Source organism: Erinaceus europaeus, chromosome 21 (assembly GCF_950295315.1).
Source record: "Erinaceus europaeus chromosome 21, mEriEur2.1, whole genome shotgun sequence".
Lineage (NCBI taxonomy): Eukaryota > Metazoa > Chordata > Mammalia > Eulipotyphla > Erinaceidae > Erinaceus > Erinaceus europaeus.
This window is the reverse complement of record NC_080182.1, coordinates 36,694,439-36,706,741: the sequence shown is the minus strand read 5'-3', so window position 1 is coordinate 36,706,741 and position 12,303 is coordinate 36,694,439. Positions and strand designations below refer to the sequence as shown.

General features: G+C 44.8%; 1 long non-coding RNA gene across 1 annotated transcript; it reads right to left on the bottom strand.

The window, feature by feature from the left end:
- Positions 1 to 2,355: 2,355 nt before the first annotated feature.
- On the bottom strand, positions 2,356 to 12,066 carry LOC132535257 (uncharacterized). The gene is made up of 3 exons (XR_009547026.1): positions 11,800 to 12,066; positions 5,689 to 5,859; positions 2,356 to 3,599 (listed from the first exon to the last, which is right to left on the bottom strand). It is a non-coding gene; the product is annotated as an uncharacterized LOC132535257 (long non-coding RNA).
- Between the last annotated feature and the right edge of the window lie 237 nt (positions 12,067 to 12,303).

Sequence of the window (12,303 nt, the reverse complement as noted above, 5' to 3'; positions counted from 1 at the left end):
AGCGCACATGTTACAATGCTCAAGGACCCAGGTTCGACCCCCTGGTCCCTACCTGCAGGGGGAAAGCTTCACAAGTGGTGAAGCAGGACTGTGGGTGTCTCTCTGTCTCTCTCCCTCTCTATCACCACATTCCCTCTCAATTTCTACCTGTCTCTATCCAATAAATAAATAAATAAATATTATTTTAAAAAATAATAAAATAAAAAGTAACATCATTATAAGAACCCCAAAATGACAACAACCTACTTATGCTTTGGTGACAAATGGCTCAATAAACCATTGATTAGTGATCTGCTTCATGAGATGCTGTGTGGCATGAAGAGAAAAGTAGGAGTTTTGTAAATCCATGGGGCATGTCCAGACTTAAAATCCTTTCTTTTCTCTGCTTGCTTTAGTTTTCTTTTAGTTTCTTTTCTCTATTTTATTTTATTTAAAGTAATCCATCAGGATCGATACTGAAGCTTAATACCTGCACAGCAAACCTACTACTCCTTATAAGCCATCTCCAGCCCCTCCCAACTTTTTTTCTTTTCCATTTGGATAGAGACAGAAAAAAATGAGAGAAAAGGAGGAAACAGAGGTGGAGAAAGAGAGATACCTGCAGCACTACCCCATTGACTGTAAAGCTTCCCTCCTGCACAAGAGAACAGCAACTAGACCTGGGTCCTCGTGCGTGGTGCTGTCTACGTGTGTTCCTGCTCCTGGGTCCTTGTGCGTGGTGCTGTCTACGTGTGTTACTGCTCCTGGGTCCTCGTGCGTGGTGCTGTCTATGTGTGTTCCGGCTCCTGGGTCCTTGTGCATGGTGCTGTCTATGTGTGTTCCTGCTCCTGGGTCCTCGTGCGTGGTGCTGTCTACGTGTGTTCCTGCTCCTGGGTCCTCGTGCGTGGTGCTGTCTACGTGTGTTCCTGCTCCTGGGTCCTCGTGCGTGGTGCTGTCTATGTGTGTTCCTGCTCCTGGGTCCTCGTGCGTGGTGCTGTCTACGTGTGTTCCTGCTCCTGGGTCCTCGTGCGTGGTGCTGTCTACGTGTGTTCCTGCTCCTGGGTCCTTGTGCATGGTGCTGTCTATGTGTGTTCCTGCTCCCACCACTGGCCAGCCCCTCTTATCCAATATCTTCATGTGGCAGATTGTTACTGCTTTGAAATTTTTATTCTTTTTAAGTGAACATATTTGTAGCTATCTACTTCTTTCCTGATACTGCTTTAACTACATGTCATATATATTTTTTATATTCTGCCTCCTTTTATTCATTTCAAACTCTTTTCTAAGTCTTCATATGAATTCCTCTTTAAGGAATGTGCTACTTAATTTCCATACACTTGTGAATTTTTCAAATATTTTTCTGTCACTGATATTTATTTTCATTCCACCTTGACTAGAAAGCATGCTTAACATGATTCAGATCTTCTTAATTTTTTGAGGTTTCCTTGAGCTCTGATCTATACTGGAGAATGTTCCATGTGCACTTAAGAAGTGTATGTACTTTGCTCTTAAAATTCCTTTTCCCTCTTGCTCTACTCTCTCTACCTGTAGTTATTTCAAGCCTCTCACCCTCCACACTTGAAATCTCTCAACTCACAGGACTTTCTCTTCCTTCTTGAGACCCTCTCTTATCTCTTCACGTGAGGCCGACTTCCCCTCTCTCAAAGTGGCTCTCCCTCCACATAGTCTCTATTTCTCCCATCATCCAAAGTCTCCCAGAATAAAATAGCACCTGAGGACTGACCCAAACATAAGTACTCACGCCCTTTCCACACGTTTATTTAGCTCTGCCTTCCTGAATGAGCTTTACAGAAAGTCCAGGAACCAGACTGATGAGGAAAGAACTCTCCACACCATCCAAAAAGCTGAGTTAGGATGATCAACCTCAGTGGAAGACCATCTAGAGACTCATCAGAACACTCTAAAGGGACCTATCCTAGGACCTGGAAATTCCTCTCCTGGGGATATATCCAGAGGAAGCAGACACCTACCTGAAGAAATATGAATACACCTATGTGGGGCTATGTGTAAGCTTGGTAGAGCTTAGGGAAAACTCCCCCCATCCCTGGATGGATGTCTGGGAAAGACATTCCCTTGTTAGCCTCTCTCACAGAGATGAGCAAAGGGGAAAACAGTCTCTCAGACTCAGTTTTCCCTTATCAGACTCTCAAGCCCTTAGAGATCTCACTGCTTCTCCCCAGTAACTGCAGGCCACATGGCTGCCTGCTTTAAGGTTCACGCAAAGTTCACATAGTGTTGGCTTTCTGGCGGGGTGATCTCCAGCAGGAAGGTAACTGACTGGCTCTCTCTCGCTCGCTCAAGGGACGAAATGAAGTAAAGACACCGGGGAGAAATGATGTGCTCTCAAATCTCAAATCTCCTTTATTGGCAGGTGGACATGAGTTTAAATAGAAAACCAAACAAAGAACATATTTCAAACATGTCAGAAATTACAGGTTTCTTAATGGTCATCTTGCCCCTATGGTAGGGGGTTGGTATGACAGGAATTTATGAGATACAATACAGTTATTCTCCATGAAGCAAGCAACTTAATTATCCAAAGGTATTTGAGAGAAGCATAGGGGTTAAACCAGTAGGGTGAGACAGAGAGAAGATGGATATCAAAAGGCCATATAGTTTGGAATTTCTCTTGTCTGGGGTCTGAGGTGGATGATGGAGTGTGTGATAAGATGTGTTCTCCTCTGTGATCAGAAGGTGAGGTGAACTTTGAGTAAATGAATCTTAAGGTAGGCAGCCATGTGGCCTGTGGTTAATGGAGAGGGATAGTGAGGTTTCTGTGGGCTTGAGAGTCAAGAAGGGAAGAGCTAAGTCTGAGAGACATGGTTTCTCCCCTTTGCTCACCTCTGTTGAGAGAGACTAACAAGAGAGTATATTCTCAGACCTCCATCCAAGGATGGGGGGAGTTCTCCCTAAGCTCTGTCAAGCTTACACATAGCCCCACACCTCCTCCTTATTTCTTTAATTAATGAACAGTGTCTATAGATCAATGTCAGCAAGAGCACTTATCTCTTCTAAAGGAATACGAGTGTAAGGGTGAACAGAGACCCTTTGAACTGTGACATGTATAATGTCATATATGTGTTTCTTGAGGAATTGAATGAGGCAAGGAGCAATCAGTAATAGGACTACAATAGCCAGCAAAGGGCCTAGGAGAGGCAGAAGCCAAGGAGAAGAAAACCAAGAGTTAGCACCAAAAGAGGAAAAGGAATTCTTAATATAATGACTAAGTTTGTGCAAGGTATCAACATTCTGTTCTACAAATCCAGTTTCATTTACAAAAAAACAACATTTTTCTAGACAAAGATCACACTGTTTAGCATAAATCAAGTCCAAACCATGGCGCTTCTGGAGTACCACCTTAGCAAGGGAGTTTATCTGTCTCTGGAGAGGCTCCAAGCTGCCAGAGGTGAAGTCAATGGACTGTTGAAGTTGATTTTCAATGAGTTCAGCAGCATAGAGAGATTGTCTCAAAGTCCACCAGCAAGTCTAAGGGGAGCAGTGAGTCGATGTGACGTCCAGGGGAAAAAACACAGCACGTCTGGTCCTCTGGTGATCATCAGCACCAGCTGATGAAATTCTTCTTCTTCATAGAGGGTCAGCTGTGGAACAAGAGAAACTAGGAGGCAAGGACCAGGTAGAGAGGAATTGACATGAAAATATAGGGTGGTGTTGCACCAAAACACAAACAGAGGAGGTGCATACACATTAGAAGTCAAGGTGAGGTTCCTTGAACATTGAGGAACATTGGGAGAAAAGCGAGAGGTCAATAAACATGTAAGGATGAAGTCAGAGCCGATGGCTTCTATGTAGAGAGGAATTGAAGTCAGTGGTGGTAGGTCAGCAGAGAAAGAAGAATTGGATAGGCTGGTGAGGTTAGCTGGAGTATATACTGGCTTGGTGTCCTTATGGTAAGGACTTGCCAACAGGGACTCTGTGGATTTTGCAAGACCAATAATGGCATCCACCATAATAATCAAAAGGAAAACAAACATGGACATCCAGTGTTGAAAAAGAAAAAGAAAAAAAATATGTCTCTATGACTGGAAGAGTGGGTGGCTTTGCCAATGAGATATAATAGATGGACAATTCGAATTTTTGTAAATATTAAGAAGGTTTAGTATAGTTACTTCATTAGCACTTTAGCCAACTGAATATTGGGTGATGCAGCCTCTGGAAGGACAGGCTATCTTGACAGCTAGATCTGAACATGATTGGGAACCTCTGAGAGCCAGGTGAAGACCTGTTCTCTCATCAGGCTCCCCACCATGGAGAGGGAGCTGGGGTATTTATGCTCCAACACCTGTCAGCTGAGAACTGCTGGGAAGGGGTCTGTGGGAACCACGCAGGAGTGGCAGAGACGCTGCTGCCAAAGGATGTCAGGGCTCAAGCAAAGAGCTACTGGCAACTGGAAGCTAACCTGGTGCTTCTGTGGATGGGGAGGCTGTGAACATTTGCTGTAGACAGGGAGGCCAGGACTGGGAGACCCAGGAACCCAGAGCCAGGCAGGTGCCACAAACTCAACAAGAGGCTGAGGACTCCTGTCTAACAGGAGCATCTACTGCTCAGCCATGGCCAGGTGTGGCCATGTGGGGAAATAGAGCTCTTCTTGCCAAATAGTCTAGAGTCTTCTTTTTCCTTTATCTTTTCTTTCTTCTCTCCCTTCCTTCCTTCCTTCCTTCCTTTCTTTCTTTCTTTCTTTCTTTCTTTCTCCCTTTCTTTCTTTCTCTCTCTCTTCCTTTCTTTCTCTTATTCACCAGAAATAGGAAATGCAAGTGATTTTAAATTGTGAATTCTCCACCCTGTTTGTAAAATCTGGCAATAAATTCAAAACTTAAAATAAATAGATAAATATGGGGGGTGAACTATGGGGTCTTGGTGCATGAAGGTGAGGAAGAACTTAAGTGAGGGTGAGAGAGTTTTGTCAACACCTGTTTTGATGAGATGAGAATTTTTACTCATGCGTTAATAGCTGTACTGTAAACCATTAGCCCCCTCAGTATAATGATTAAAAATATTGTGCTCAAAATAAATAATAAAACACTGGTAAAGCCAAATAATACATGCTGGGAGACCAGCTTGAGCCCACAGACTCCCAGTTCCTGATTACTCCCATAGACGATGTGCAGAGCCTCACCTATGGGGTGTGAACCCAGAGAAAATCCTCTAAGATTTTTTAATAGGTAATTTAAAAGCTTACAGGATAATAGGGGTATAATTCCACATACTCCTCAGCCCCAGAGTTGGGTATCCCGTCCCCTCCACTGAAAACTTTCCTATTGTTTTCCTATTCCCTCTGGGAATACGGGCCAAAATTCTTTTTGGGGTGCTGAAGGTGGGAGTTCTGACTTCTGTAATTGGCTTCTCCGCTGGACATGGATGTTGGCAGGTCGATCCATAGCCCCAGCCTGGGAGAAATCCGAGTTGATGCTGGTGACATCTGACATAGAGTGGGTAGTACCCTATGGAAACCAGGCCCTGGGCCGTGGGGTAACATATAACCACCAGACCCAGAACTTAGAGGAGAGGGGTTGTTGGAGGGTCCAGGAAGAGGAAGAGCAGCTATAGATGGCTTTCAGGCTTGCCTGGCTCAACGTAATGCCTTCAAGTTCTATCCAAGCTATTACAAAGGAGGTGACATCATTTTTAACAGCTGCATAGCACTCCATTGTGTATATGTACCATACCTACCTTAGCTATTCACCTGTCATTGGGCGTCTGGATTGCTTCCAAGTTGAGGCTATTACAAACAGTATAGAAGAGTCCTTTTTTCTCCACAGCCTTGCCAACATCTGTCATTTACTGTTTTGCTGATGTAGGCCATCCTCACAGAAGGAGCCTCAGTGTGGTTTTCATTTGCATCTTCCTAATGGTTAGTGAAGTTGTGGGGACCTGTGAGGCTGAGGTTGAGCATGGTGTGGACCGTCTGTGAAAAAACGGGTGCCTGGAGGTACAGCCACCCTGTCAGTCTCCCTCACCTGGGTCAAGCTGGGGGGGGGGGAGGCTCAGCCTCCAGGATTTTGTCCCCCTGTCAGACTCCCTCACCCCACAGGGTCCCACATTCTCTAACACAATAGTTCACTTCCTTGTTCCCTAACCAGTTGGTCCACTTATCCTTACAGTTACTAGAAGCCCCCTCACCATTTCCCTGTCTCCCGTTCCTTTTGGTTCCTTTTGACCATATATGGCCCGATTCCTCCTGCCCACACAAAGACCCCCCCATGTACCTGCTGATAAGCTCACCTCCTCATCCCCAAACCAGCCAGACCACCCATCTACCCAAGGATTACTAGAAGAACTCCTGCCCTTTCTCAACCTCCTGGTGCTTTAACCAGATAACGTAAAACAAACTGCTTCCTCCTACCGCCCTTTGCATCCCCCTACCACCCTTTAAAAACTCTGTTCTGCCGCTCAATAAAGGGGTTATCCACTGCCATAGCCCCCTGGGGTGGTCTTTGGTCTCATCTCTTGCCGCTGGTCACAGAGTTACCCCAGTGTGCCCACCCCTGCTGCCTCGGGACAAGTTCTTATCTGTACCCGTCTCCAGTGGCCAACGGGATGGTCACGCAGACAGAGCTGGAACCGAGATAGGCCCCCCATGAGATCCCGGCATGACGTGAAACATTTTATGTCTGCGGGTCACGTGTATCTCTTCTTTAGAAAACTGTCTGTCTAGTTCTTTGGCTCACTTTTGAACTGGATTTTTACTTTCTTTTGTTGAGCTGTACACGTTTTTTTTTTTTTTTTCCTCCAGGGTTATTGCTGGGCTCGGTGCCTGCACCATGAATCCACCGCTCTTGGAGGCCATTTTTTCCCCTTTTTGTTGCCCTTGTTGTTGTAGCCTCGTTGTGGTTATTATTATTGCCATTGTTGATGTCGTTCGTTGTTGGATAGGACAGAGAGAGAAATGGAGAGAGGAGGGGAAGACAGAGAGGGGGAGAGAAAGATAGACACCTGCAGACCTGCTTCACCGCCTGGGAAGCGACTCCCCTGCAGGTGGGGAGCCAGGGGCTTGAACCGGGATCCTTGTGCTGGTCCTTGCACTTTGCACCACATGCACTACCGCCCGACCCCTGTGCTGTACAAGTTTTTATAGATGTTTCGTATACAGTGCTTGCCAGATAAGTGTTGTGCAAATATCTTCTTCCATTTATTGGGTTGCTAAGTTATCCTTGTGTAGTTTGATTTTGATGTGTAGAACCTTTTACTTTGATGTAGTCCTATTTATTTACTCTTGTCTTCATTTCCCATACCCATGGATTTAACCTCTAAATCCATCTTTGATATGAAGATCCTGCAATATTTCACTGATTTTTTTGTCTTTTTCTTTCCCCCCCCCTCTCTATCTCCCTCTACCTCTCAATTTTTGTCTTTCTCTATCCAATAAATAGATAAAGATAATTTTTTTTAAAAAAAGAACAATATTTGTAGAAGTGCTCAAAAATGTAAACCCTTAATGCAGAAGGATCCTCATGGTTGGAACAACTTCTGATACCATCACTTTGTTTTTAAGTCAGGAGAAAAGACGTGACAACATCCCTAGGGCTCCTTGTGGAGTCTATGAGAATCCAGCCTGCTGGATTTTATTTTTACTCCTACACAATTGAGGTTAACTTATCATAGTGCACTTTTACTGCAGGCTCAGAAAACACACACTTTTTTGTTTGTTTGCAGGTGAGTCTAAAAAAAAGGGCAAAAAACATGTTATTTTTTGCCTGGAGAGGAGAAAGCTTCACACAAATTCTAGTGGGTTGTGAATAGTTGGGTAACTGATTTTTTTTCTATACCTTTCAGAGTTTCTGGTCTAATACCCAGGTCTTTGATCAATTTTGATTTGATTTTGGTGCATAGTGCTAAGTGGTGGTCTAGATTCACTTTTCTACATGTGGCTGTCCAGTCTCCCAGTACCATCTTTGTGGAGACCTTCCTTGCCCCCCCCCATCAAATTGTTTTGCTGCCTTTATCATTTATTAGGTGGTTGTGTATGTGTGGGCTCATTTCTGCACTCTTGATTCTTCTCCATAAATCCAAGTGTCCATTTTTATTACAGGGCTACACTGGTCTTAATTACTATTAAAGAGCAGACAAATTTTCAATGGAGATAAAGACTTGTCGATTTCTTTAAAGTCTCCCTTCTTGTGATTATGCGGCCAGAGATCTCTATGTGATGTTTCATGTTAGTCTCCATAGCTAAGAAAGAGAGGTCTGGGCAGGACAAGCTAGAAAGAGTTGCTGGAACAGCCCCTGTAGAGGAGAAAGCTAGCACATCCTAGGGCAAGTTTCAGTATGGCAGATAATGGCTCAGTCAGCAGGAGGCTTTATTACAATTAGAACTGAGGTTCAACAACTGAAGGGATTGCCTTGTGTGGAGTTGAGTCCCGTTTTAAAGCTTAACATTCATTTGCATTTCCTTCCTCCCTCCCTCCCTTCCTCCCTTCCCTCCTTCCTTCCCTCCTTCCTTCCTTCCTTCCTTCCTTCCCTCCTTCCTTCCCTCCTTCCTTCCCTCCTTCCTTCCCTCCTTCCTTCCTTCCTCCCTTCCTTCCTTCCCTCCTTCCTTCCTTCCTTCCTTCCTTCCTTCTTTCCTTCCCTCCTTCCTTCCTTCCTTCCTTCCCTCCTTCCTTCCTTCCTTCCTCCCTTCCTTCCTTCCCTCCTTCCTTCCTTCCTTCCTTCTTTCCTTCCTCTCCCTCTTCCTCTCCCTCTCTCCCTTCCTTCCTCCCTTCCTTCTTTGCATCTGTTCATCCAGTTATTTATTTATGCATATAACCTTCATATGCCAGGGGATGTGTTGGGTTCTGGAACCATAGACCATTGAGGAAGGCAGCTGAGGTTATAGACCACTTGCTATATGCCCTGCCCGATGCTCATTGCCAGATTACACCCCTGGGCAGGCAGTTTGGGATTAGTGTATAGACTTTCCAGTTTTAAACCACAGCTCCTAGAGCATTTCCTAATTTAAGCTACTGCCTAGTTGACCCAATCAGCCATGATTTCTTGACTCACTGTGACCCAAAAGGTTGCTGTAGCCACTAAGACTGTTTTTCTTCTTGGCTGGGTCCAGGAGGGCTGGCTGTTCTGTCTTATGACCTCATTGTTTATCATAATTTTTAAAAGCTTCTGCCTCCCTTATGCTGGCTGGATCTGAGCCGGGGACAGCAGGGTGCATGTGTGAAATCAACTCCAGCCTGTGTTACTATAATCATCAACACCCAAAGAATGGGTCGCACGCCCACGGCTCATGACTTCTTGGCTGCCTGACTGAGTCTGGGCTTTCCCACTTTTATTTGCCATTTGAGATGGGAAGGCATTAGACAGAGCTAATCTGTGAACATTTCCAAACATTCAAGTAGATCTGAAGAAGACGCATGTGTGAGCCATCCAAAATCAGGGAAAGACTAGAAAACACACTTACCTGATATCAAGTCAGCTGATGTGACCCAGATGCTATCAATTCAGCACCCTTCTTCCTAAACAACGCCCAGCACCTGACAGAGAAGGTGTGAGGTGCTGCAGGACATCGGGGTGGAGGAAGACCGGGAGGACAACAGTCCCCAATAGGGCCATCTGGGCTTATTCCTCAGGAGTTTTCTGTGCTGTGTTCCACCTTGTAGGTGTGTGTGTGTGGGGGGGGCGTAGATTATCTAAGGGAACCCTTCGGAAACCCTGTGTAATCTCCTTAAAAGCACGAAAGCATGAGCGAGTCCTTGAGATGGGGCCAGGTGGTAGCACAGCGGGTTAAGTGCACATGGAGGTAGTCCTTGAGAGAGAATGCACTGGGGTGACTCTCGACAGAAGTGTGTTGCTACGAAGAAAGAGTAGTAGGACTGGGCCCCCACACAGACAGCTCCCAATGCCTCCTATTGGACTCTGTGTTCATATGGCTGTGTGTCCAGACTTTTGGAACAATGGCTCAGCCCCCACCCCCACCCCAGTTCACCCCATGCTTTCAAAAAGATTGTCAGCATGCATAACTTTTTAATGTATAGAGTATGTTGGAAATGCCTTTGTAAAGTTGTCTCAGAAGCCAGAGTTGAAGTTATTGCTCAATTTGGGCTTGTTCAGAAGCGTAATAAGATTGAGTCCCCTCCTCTCACTCTCAACTCTGCAACTCAGGCCCTGTGTAATCCTGAGCCAAATTCCAATCAATCCATAGAATGAAAGGACTGGATTAGATGTCCTCACCCCTGAGACTGTTTAGAATTAAGTATCTATAAGATTGGAGAAGTTGCTTGGCTGTTGAGCACAAGACTTGCGCGTCTGAGAACCAAGAAGCTCCAGGTTCAATCCCCAACACCACCAGATGCCAGGGGTGAGTTGTGACTGCTCTCTCTCTCTCTCTCTTTCATAAATATAAATCAGTACAGTTCTAAAATCTATGATGGGGATTAGGAGGTAGCTCACAGAGTAGGTGACATGTTTCACTATGTAGGGGATCCTGGATTTGAGCTCAGCACCACATGAGAAGACTATGGTCAGTACCAAGAAAACATCATGGATAAAGGCTGGGTGGTGATGTATCCAGTTGAACATACACATCACCATGTGATAGGACCTGGGTTCAAGTCCTTGGCTCCCACATGTGTGTGTGAGGGGTGGGTGGGGAAGCTTCACAAGTGGTGAAACAAGGGCTTCAGGCTTTTCTCTGACTCTCCTTCTCCTCTCTCATTTTCCCTCCTTCCTATCAAATAATAATAACAAAAGGTATTTATATATTATTCCCATATTTGGGAGCTTCTCTCTGCCCTGATCCAGCTTTCTAGTCTTATTCCCAACTCTGACACCATCTTCCCAGACAATACTCTTAGCCCACCTGCATGCTAGCTGTCAGACTCAGGCAAAAATTAGTAAAGTCATGGGCCCCTTGGAATGTACCTAAAATAAACAGACTTCCTAGCTTCTTCCAACATGAAGACCCCAAATATCATCTGCTATATTCTTACCTTTAGGTTCCTGATTATTAAATAACTTGTTTTGCTTTATATCTTAATGCTTTTCAGCCACCAACTTGCAGATGCTACCATGACACCAACCTGACTTCCCTGGGCAGACGACCTCAGCAATGTGGCCTGCTCCTCAAAGCCCTGCCCCACTAGGGAAAGATAGAAACAGGCTGGGGGTGTGGATCCACCTGCCAACACCCATGTCCAGCAGAGAAGCAATTACAGAAGCCGGACCTCCCACCCTCTGCACCCCATAAAGATCTTTGGTTGATACTCTCAGAAGGATAAAGAATAGGGAAACTTCCAATGGAGGGGATGGGATACAGAACTCTGTTGTAGGAACTGTATGGAATTTTACCCCTCTTATTCCACAATCTGGTCAATTATTATTAAATCACAAATAAAATAAACAAATAAGGTTGAAGAAGGAAGAGGAAGAGGAGGATAAAAGGAACATCATGAATAATAGACTTATTGTGAAGGCACAGAGCTCCAATTCTAACCCTAGTGGCAATTAAAAAAAAAAGTGGTCCAGGAGGAGGCATAGTGAGGGGATAAAGCACTGGACTCTCAAGTATGAGATTGCGAGTTCAATCCCTGGCAGCACATGTACCAGAGTGATGTCTGGTTCTTTCTCTCTCTCCTCCTAGCTTTCTCACAAATAAATAAATAAATTAAATATTTTAAAAACAAAACAAAACATCATGAAGAAATGACTGGTGCTTTGATCTCTCTCTTCTCTCTAAATATAAAATTCACCCAATTCGTTTTTCAAACCTGTAGAAGGAGGTCCTGAGTTTACTTCTTGCCACCATATTTTTTAAAAGAATGTAGGATACAGTTTAGACATAACGAAATGGAGAACTTGCCTGAATTACTTTCTATGGAATCTGCATAGTCACACGGCTGGAGGCGAGTGGAGATATCTTGAAAATCTGACCCAGCCTCCCTGCTCTCTGAATAAGAGAGTTTTTGGAATGACTGAGTTCCTGCCATGTGCAATGACAGGACCCCACAGAGAACCAAGAGTTTGTCACAGAAGCCTCAGCTCTAGCTAAGTGGGACTACTCCTCGCTCATTGGGCAAATGGCCCAACTCTTAGATCAGAATATTGATCTGTGTTCTGGATGGCATTTGCATATAGATTTCAAAAGCCCTTTAACGACTCTGTAAGTACATCCGACAAATTAATTCGAACAACTGACTGTGGGAGCAGCCCAACCCAGCAGTGTAATCACTCGGAAAATGCAGGGTTGAACTTGGAAGCCAGTCAAGATAATTGTGCCCTTGATTGGGAAGGCTGTGTGCTGTTGAAGACGATTTGTCTGCTCCTTCACTGACACCGCATGAAGAAGCCACAAGAGAGTTT